General features: G+C 43.0%; 1 non-coding gene across 1 annotated transcript; it reads left to right on the forward strand.

Moving 5' to 3' along the window:
• The first annotated feature begins 978 nt into the window (after window positions 1-978).
• Window positions 979-1,087, forward strand: LOC136514520 (small nucleolar RNA R71). The gene has a single exon (XR_010773679.1). It is a non-coding gene; the product is annotated as a small nucleolar RNA R71 (small nucleolar RNA).
• Window positions 1,088-7,133: the final 6,046 nt, after the last annotated feature.

The raw sequence follows: 7,133 nt of genomic DNA on the forward strand, positions 1-7,133 counted from the left end.
GCTGCAAACGCATATTTGTGTACAACAAAGGATCTCCTAAAATCTTATCATAAATTACCTTGGGCATGATGTTGACACTTGCGCCGAAATCGCAAATAGCTTCCTAGAAAATGTGACATCCTATGGAGATAGGAATGACTGGTCTCCTTGGACCGCCTTTCTTGTCGGGAAGTGTGTAATCAATCCACTTCACTTCCGGTGGTTCGATGTAATAATTGGCTGCATTGTAAATATCGATAAGATTTGTAGTTTCTAAATCTTCCGACTAGCCTAGAATCTTACCTTTTTTCCAATGGAGGAACAGCAGCTGCTAGCTGAGCTAATTGTGATTCTATCATTTTATTAAAGCTGTGCTGATTCTTAATGGCAGAAGCAAAGGCATCCATTCTAGCGCTTATAGTTTCTAAAGTTTTATCAGTAGAAGCTACCTTTCTAGTCATTTGATCTAACAATCTAGATTGACCAGCAATTACATCTCTCAAAGGTGGTTGATTTGAAGCATTGTAATTATTACCTTGAAAGTTACCTTGGTAGTTTGGCCTCTGTTGCTGATTCCATCCTTGATTTTGTTGAGGACGATAGTTGTTGTTGTTGATGATGTAGTCCACATCCTCTTGGAGTTCAGGGTAGTTGCTCCCTGAATGCCCAGTGTCTCCACACTCTTCACAAGTCATGCGGGAATCATGAATGTGCATGACTTCTTTCTTCTCACCCATTTGATCTTCGAGCCTCTTGATCAGCAGATCTACCTTGGCAATCAGCATGTCTTCCTCTTTGAGTTGATGCATACCTCCTCCTCTCTTACGAGGTTGAACACATTCTTCATTCTAGCTCTGATTGGAAGCCATCTTCTCAACAAGTGATGTTGTATCTATGAGTTTAAGTGACAAGAATGCACCTCCAGCAGCAGCATCAATGGTCTCACAGGTGCTAGTGTTTAGCCCGTGATAGAAAGTCTACAATAATAGCCAATTCTTCATCCCATGATGAGGACATTCTGCAATGTAATCTTGAAAGCGTTCATAAGCTTCGGGGATTGATTCATCATGTTGTTGTTGAAAGCTTGAAATTTTTCCGCGCAGAGCATTGGTCTTGCCTATGGGAAAGAACTTGGCCAGGAAAGCAGTTGAGTAGATATTCCATGTAGTGTGTTTCTCTCTATTTGCATAGAACCACTGCTTAGCTTTCCCCAATAGTGAAAATGGGAAAAGGCAGAGTAAAATAAGCATCTCTAGGTACTCCCTTGATAGTGAAGGTGCTGTAGATCTCTAGAAAGTGTTGTAAATGTGCACTTGCATCTTCATGAGCCTTTCCACAAAACTGATTAGCTTGCATCATAGTGATGAGGGTAGGCTTGAGCTCGAATCCATTGTCTCCAACATTGACTTCTAGTCCAGTACGAATATTTGCTATTGTCGGAGCAGAGAATTCACAGAGACTCTTCTGTGCCATAGCCTCAAACTCTGGTGTCAAACTTCTTCTGATTCGGTGATCTTCCAACTCAAGAGCAAGAACCTTCTTGAGTTTAGCTCTAGTCTTCTTGAGTAATGCTTCTGGATCATCAACAAAGTTCTCTGGAAGATTACGCATACATTACCCTACATAAGATACACAAGTAGGCAAAATAAGGGTAAGCCTGTTATGAGCAGAGATCAATGGTCATTTTTTCTTCTCAGCAGTTACATAAAATTATCAATACTTCCTAAGTTAAATACCTTCACCGGCAACGGCGCCAAAAATGCTTGTTGGCATTTCTTAGCACCACTACTAAAAATAGAATTACTCCTACTAATAGCAATGGTGCCAGAAATGATATGGTAATTATTAACTTGTCACTGTTATAGTAGCCACCTATCAATTAACCTTCATCTCTAATATTAAACTAGGTTGTCATCCCTAGTGAGGAACTTAGAAATGTTTGTTGGTTCTATCTAGCATTACTACAAGAATAACACTAAACAGGAATCTATTATTTCATGTGACTAAAAAGAATATAAAGATAAGAATGAAAAGAATTATGCAAGCAGACAGATAATTATACCATTGTAGCATTTTACCTAGAGTATTACCAGGTTGTCGATTTATAATTCTACCACTGGGAAGGTATGACTATGAATACAATAGTATTGATAATTTATGAATATGCATGAGAGAATGAACCAATATCATATACTCTACTCAAAACAGGGTTAAGTCACAAGATAATAAATAAAGATATATAAATGATAAGTACTTGATCAATCATCATGATAAATAAATAGTAACTCTGAGCACTCTAGTTAAGCAATAGGTTAAGTCCAATTAGAATATTAGAAAGATAATTCCTAGGTAGTCTTACTAACATGTCAAATGCTTAGTCCAATTAATTATATCTAGTGATCATAGCCAAATTATGCCACATAAGGAACATCAACTTAGGAAAGTTGGAAACAGAGTCCTCCTCTCCTTCGAGACTGGGTTCTACCAACATCAATATATACGGGGGATGGACTGCAAAGGACTCAATGTAGCGGTCACCTATGCGATCTACCACGCGTCCCAGCATATAAGGGCATCCGTAGATAAACAAATATCGAAGCACCACGCTCACATAATGTCTATCACTCACCCATGGTCCTATAGGGTGAGCGCTATACGATCTTATGCATGGTTTCCATAATCTAGCTACACCGAATATAAAACTAGAGTGAACAATGAACATTGCTTTCAATGACATAAATAATATAAAGCTTAATGTTGACATAAACATAGTAGCAACGATACAATCTCAATGAAATAAAGAAATAGAGTAAAGTATAAGAGATATACCGAACCACGCTCTTGCCAACGTCGGGAATCCAAGCGTTGCTTGATCTCCCTCTAGACCTAATCTAACTAGCCTAAGCTCTAATCTAGAGGAACTCTGAGGATCTAGGGTTGGCTCTGGATGAATTGGTCTTCAACTAAATAGCTTGATGACTTGATGCTTCAGGCGGGTGCAGGGGTCCTTATATAGCCCTGGGGGTTGAACGCAAGCCCTTGGATCAAACCAACTTTGACGTAGGGTGGAGATGCATCCTAGGAGGTGGTGGAGGAATACTCTAGAAGCTCGTGGAAGAATCCCCTCAGGGCGCCGGACGGCACAAGGGTGGGGCCGGCTGGCCCCACCTGGCGGCGTCTCGTCCTCCTATTCGTTCCCGTGCCTTCTGGTGTCTTCTATAGTCTTCTAGTGTATCCTTCATCGCGATCAAGTTTCATCCTTTTTTCTCAATTAGGTCCCCCTTCCTACATTTTCTAGAATATTCCTGCGAAAAATAGAGATTCACCAAAACTCGTGGAATTTATCAGTTTAAACCCTAGACCTAAGTATATTCTTATACTTGAACCATTTCTCTTGTTTATTCACATATAAAATATTGATGTTATCCACCATCAACATTCACCCTCATTCTCGTTGGGGGTTCCTTCGTGAAACTCCCCATCGCACATAAAGCACTCTCCAGATGGGTCGTGGCTCTCGTCATCGGAGTCAAAACCCTTAAGAAGGTAGTTGCTGCTAAAAAGGAACTGGCACAGAGCCTCTAGGTCATTGAGCCTGAAGAAATCAGCATCAGCCTAGCTGCCATCGTCCTCCTCGGAGTCAATGCTTAAGGATGTCGTGGTGGTCGCGAGGAGCTCCGAGAGGGACTCCAAGTGGTGGCGTGGCAAACCTACGGAGGAATCCTCTACGCGCCATGTGAGATGGCTATAAGTCTTCATTGCATTGTGCAGCCCATAAGGCCACACCATTTGCGCTGGCGCGACGCTTATCTCTAGGGAGAGCAGTGGTTCCCCTGAGAGCTGCGACAAGGCATTGGTGGAGATGGAATGGAAGCCGTGGAGATCTTCCTAGGACGGGCGTGGCCCTAGGATGGTGTCAAGCTAACGCTTTGGCCTTAGGTAGTGGAAACCATGGGGCTGAACGCCCCCAGAAGCCTGTGCCTCATTGGCATGCAGGCAAAGGCCAACCATCAACTTAGAGATGGAGTTGACGTTGGCGGGTGAGCCGAGTGACTCAGCAGGGGATGGCGGGATGCACTCCACCTCCACGTCGGTGGGATCCAGGTCTCTAACGCTCTCGTCGGAACCCAGAAAGGATGCACGGTCGACCAGTATGGAAGGGGGAGCAGGACCAGGTCGTGATCCACCCCCATGCAGAGGAAGTCTAGGCTCCCAAACTGGATATGGGAGCCCAGAGTGAAGCGAACGTGATGATCGGCCATCCAAAGCCTGACAAAGCGGATCATGATGCGTAGAAGGCCCCTACCTAGCGCGCCAACTGTCGGTGTCTAGAACCGTGTCCTAGACACTAGACAAGTGAATTTGTATCTACGCATCTAGGCCCGGATGGTGTGCAAAGCGGACACAAGGGTTTATACTGGTTCGGGCCAGAATGACCCTAGGTCTAGTGGATTCTATTGCTGCTCGTGTTGCCTTGCACCAGGGTGCTCGTAGTAGGGGTTACAAGCTTTTGAGAGAGAGAACGGATCCTAGGTCTCTTTGGTGGAGTGTGTGTACGTGTTGACTTAGTGAGGTGTGTCTTCTTCGTCCGGTCTAAATGTGGCCCCTGCCTCCCCTTTTATAGTTCCCAAGGAGAGGGCTTGGGTTACATTTATGGTAAAAAGGTGAAATGGGGAAAAGACAAAAGAGAAAAACAAAAAAGGTGGCCTCGGGTGCGGCCGTCTTCCTCCTTATCCGGTGTGAGTAGCTTCCCCTATGGCGCAGAGATATTATGGGCGTTAAGCTTTTGGCCTCTCCGTCTGCTGGTGCAACATGATGTGGCCATGCTCCGTCCTATGTGCTTCTGTGCCATTGAGGATGGGCGGTGTGTGCTCCTATGTGCTTCTGTGGCCATGCTCCATCCTGATTTGCATAGAGAGGGAGTTAGGTGGTATAGTTGCCGTTACCCCATCGCTGTAGAGGTATGGACGTCGTCGTGGTGGAATGACCGGAGTCATGTTGGATCAGAGCGCGGTTCCCATGTTCCTGTTCACTATGCATGGTCATGTCTATCCCATCGGCGGGAATGGGCACCATGGTGGGGGCCCCCATGGCTCCCCACCTTGCTAGAGGGCTCCACGCGTCCCTCGGGCGAGGCAGAAGTACGCCAAGAGGGTCAGGCACTCCTGTACTTATATTACAGGGGTCGGGCGAGGCAGAGATTATTCCCGATGGGGTGCAAGGGTCGGGCGCTTTGATGACGTCATGGGGCTCGGGCGAGGCGGAAGGCGTCCCTAAGCCTCGGGTGATTTAACAACTGACATGCTATTAACGCCCTTGATTGGGTATGCCTACTATTGATACCCGACACTACCATGAAACTTTAGGCGGTTGAAGAACAGAACAACATGAAACAGATCACGTTCACTCTTTTAGTTAAATCAACTGGAGAAACAGTTAAGATTTTGAAAAACAAAGCATAGCTTGCCTTCTCCTTTTGCAGTACTTCTCAAATCACCCATATATATGGTATTTTTGGATCCTCATCAAGGCATAAATGATATTGCCTTCTTTCTTCCTACTTCTAAAAGCTTATGTGGATCTCAGGTAGGGATGAAAATATGAAAACATACTTGCATTGCACATATTGTATAGTCAAAACAAGAATCCAAGGAGAAAAGTGTCATACTCTTAGATCAAGATGTGCATGTGTATGGAATATATATGGTGGCTAATCCTAATTCTACTATGCTCCTTGAAAACATGTCTCTCTTATTTAATACTTGAAAACTTTTGCTAGAGAGCATGGGCTATCTCTTCTTTTTTTTCATGGCGGGCATCTAAGTACCCATTGTTTTAGATACCGGGACACTTGTCCATTTTTTTCTAATACTTTTCTTTTTGCATAGCCACATATCTCTTTCTGCAATACTTGAAAAATTTCAAGAAAGACATTTACAAGAACTTGGAGCATTTATTACTAATATTTTTATGCCTTCTCCCAATGTAGGAGTAAAACATTTTGGTGGATGGAAAACATGTGATTGCATACTCCCAATGTAGGAGCAGCAAAATATATGTGGAGTGTACGTAATCTTGATATTGAGAGCATGATAAATTTCTCAACAAGGGTCACAAGGTTTGACCAAACTCAATACAAATACAAGTAGTATATGTAGAAGGTTTATCTATCCTATATATGGCTCTGATAGGACATTGCTTTTACTACAAAGGAGAAGTGTAGCTATCCATTTTACTTTTGAAATAAAATTCTCCAATGACAAAACTTCAAGAATCAGGTTCTCTTTATTCTATTATATCATATTCCTCAACAACTTAAGCAATCATGGGGTCCCTAATAATAAGTTCCCAATAGTAGTAAGACTTCAAGGAAAAGTATCATGTGAGTCTATTCCATAGTCTTGACTGAAATAATCTTTTCTATCTGTTTTAAGTTGTCTTAGCGGGTGATTTTTAATTCGGTTCGAAATGGAAGGCGAAACATATGAAAATAGAGTGTATTGGGCTCAAACCTGACCGTGGATGAAACACAACGCGAGAAGGCGAGGTGATGGGCTGGCCGGCCCTATAGGGAGGTCGAGCGGTCTGCTACTGCTGCTGCTCGGGGCCCGCTTTGTCGTACGTGGTCCCTGGTTAATTACCTTCCAAATTCCGTGATTTTTCCGATTGAATTTTGTTCCATGGTCGTGATGTGCCTCCCCCACACTTGTTTTCCTATATAATCTTTTCTACACAACATGTGGAGACAAACACATATCCAAAAATAGAGATAGAGAACAGGTAATGATAACAAGACTCATTAAAAATGAATAAGACACTTTATTTATTAATTCCAAACCTAACCAAACAATCTTCTAATTAATTGAGCTAATGATCGAACCTAACACTTTAAACGACGAACCTAACAACTTTAACCTAACTCATGCCTTATTAGCTAGATAACTAATTCTTTCCAACATCCTTGGAAAACATCTCCCTCACGATTCTCTCATTCTCTTTCTTAGCCATCTCTCTCACAAGTCTCTCATTCTCTTTCTTGAGGTTTCTAATTTCTAACATATTCATCTCCATCTGCCTATTCAGGGTACGAACTATACTGGTGATGAGAGTGACTGCTTGGGTGAGAGTATCGACTTTAGTTTCTAGCATAGCTA

The sequence above is a fragment of the Miscanthus floridulus genome, chromosome 16, assembly GCF_019320115.1.
Source record: "Miscanthus floridulus cultivar M001 chromosome 16, ASM1932011v1, whole genome shotgun sequence".
Taxonomy (NCBI): domain Eukaryota; kingdom Viridiplantae; phylum Streptophyta; class Magnoliopsida; order Poales; family Poaceae; genus Miscanthus; species Miscanthus floridulus.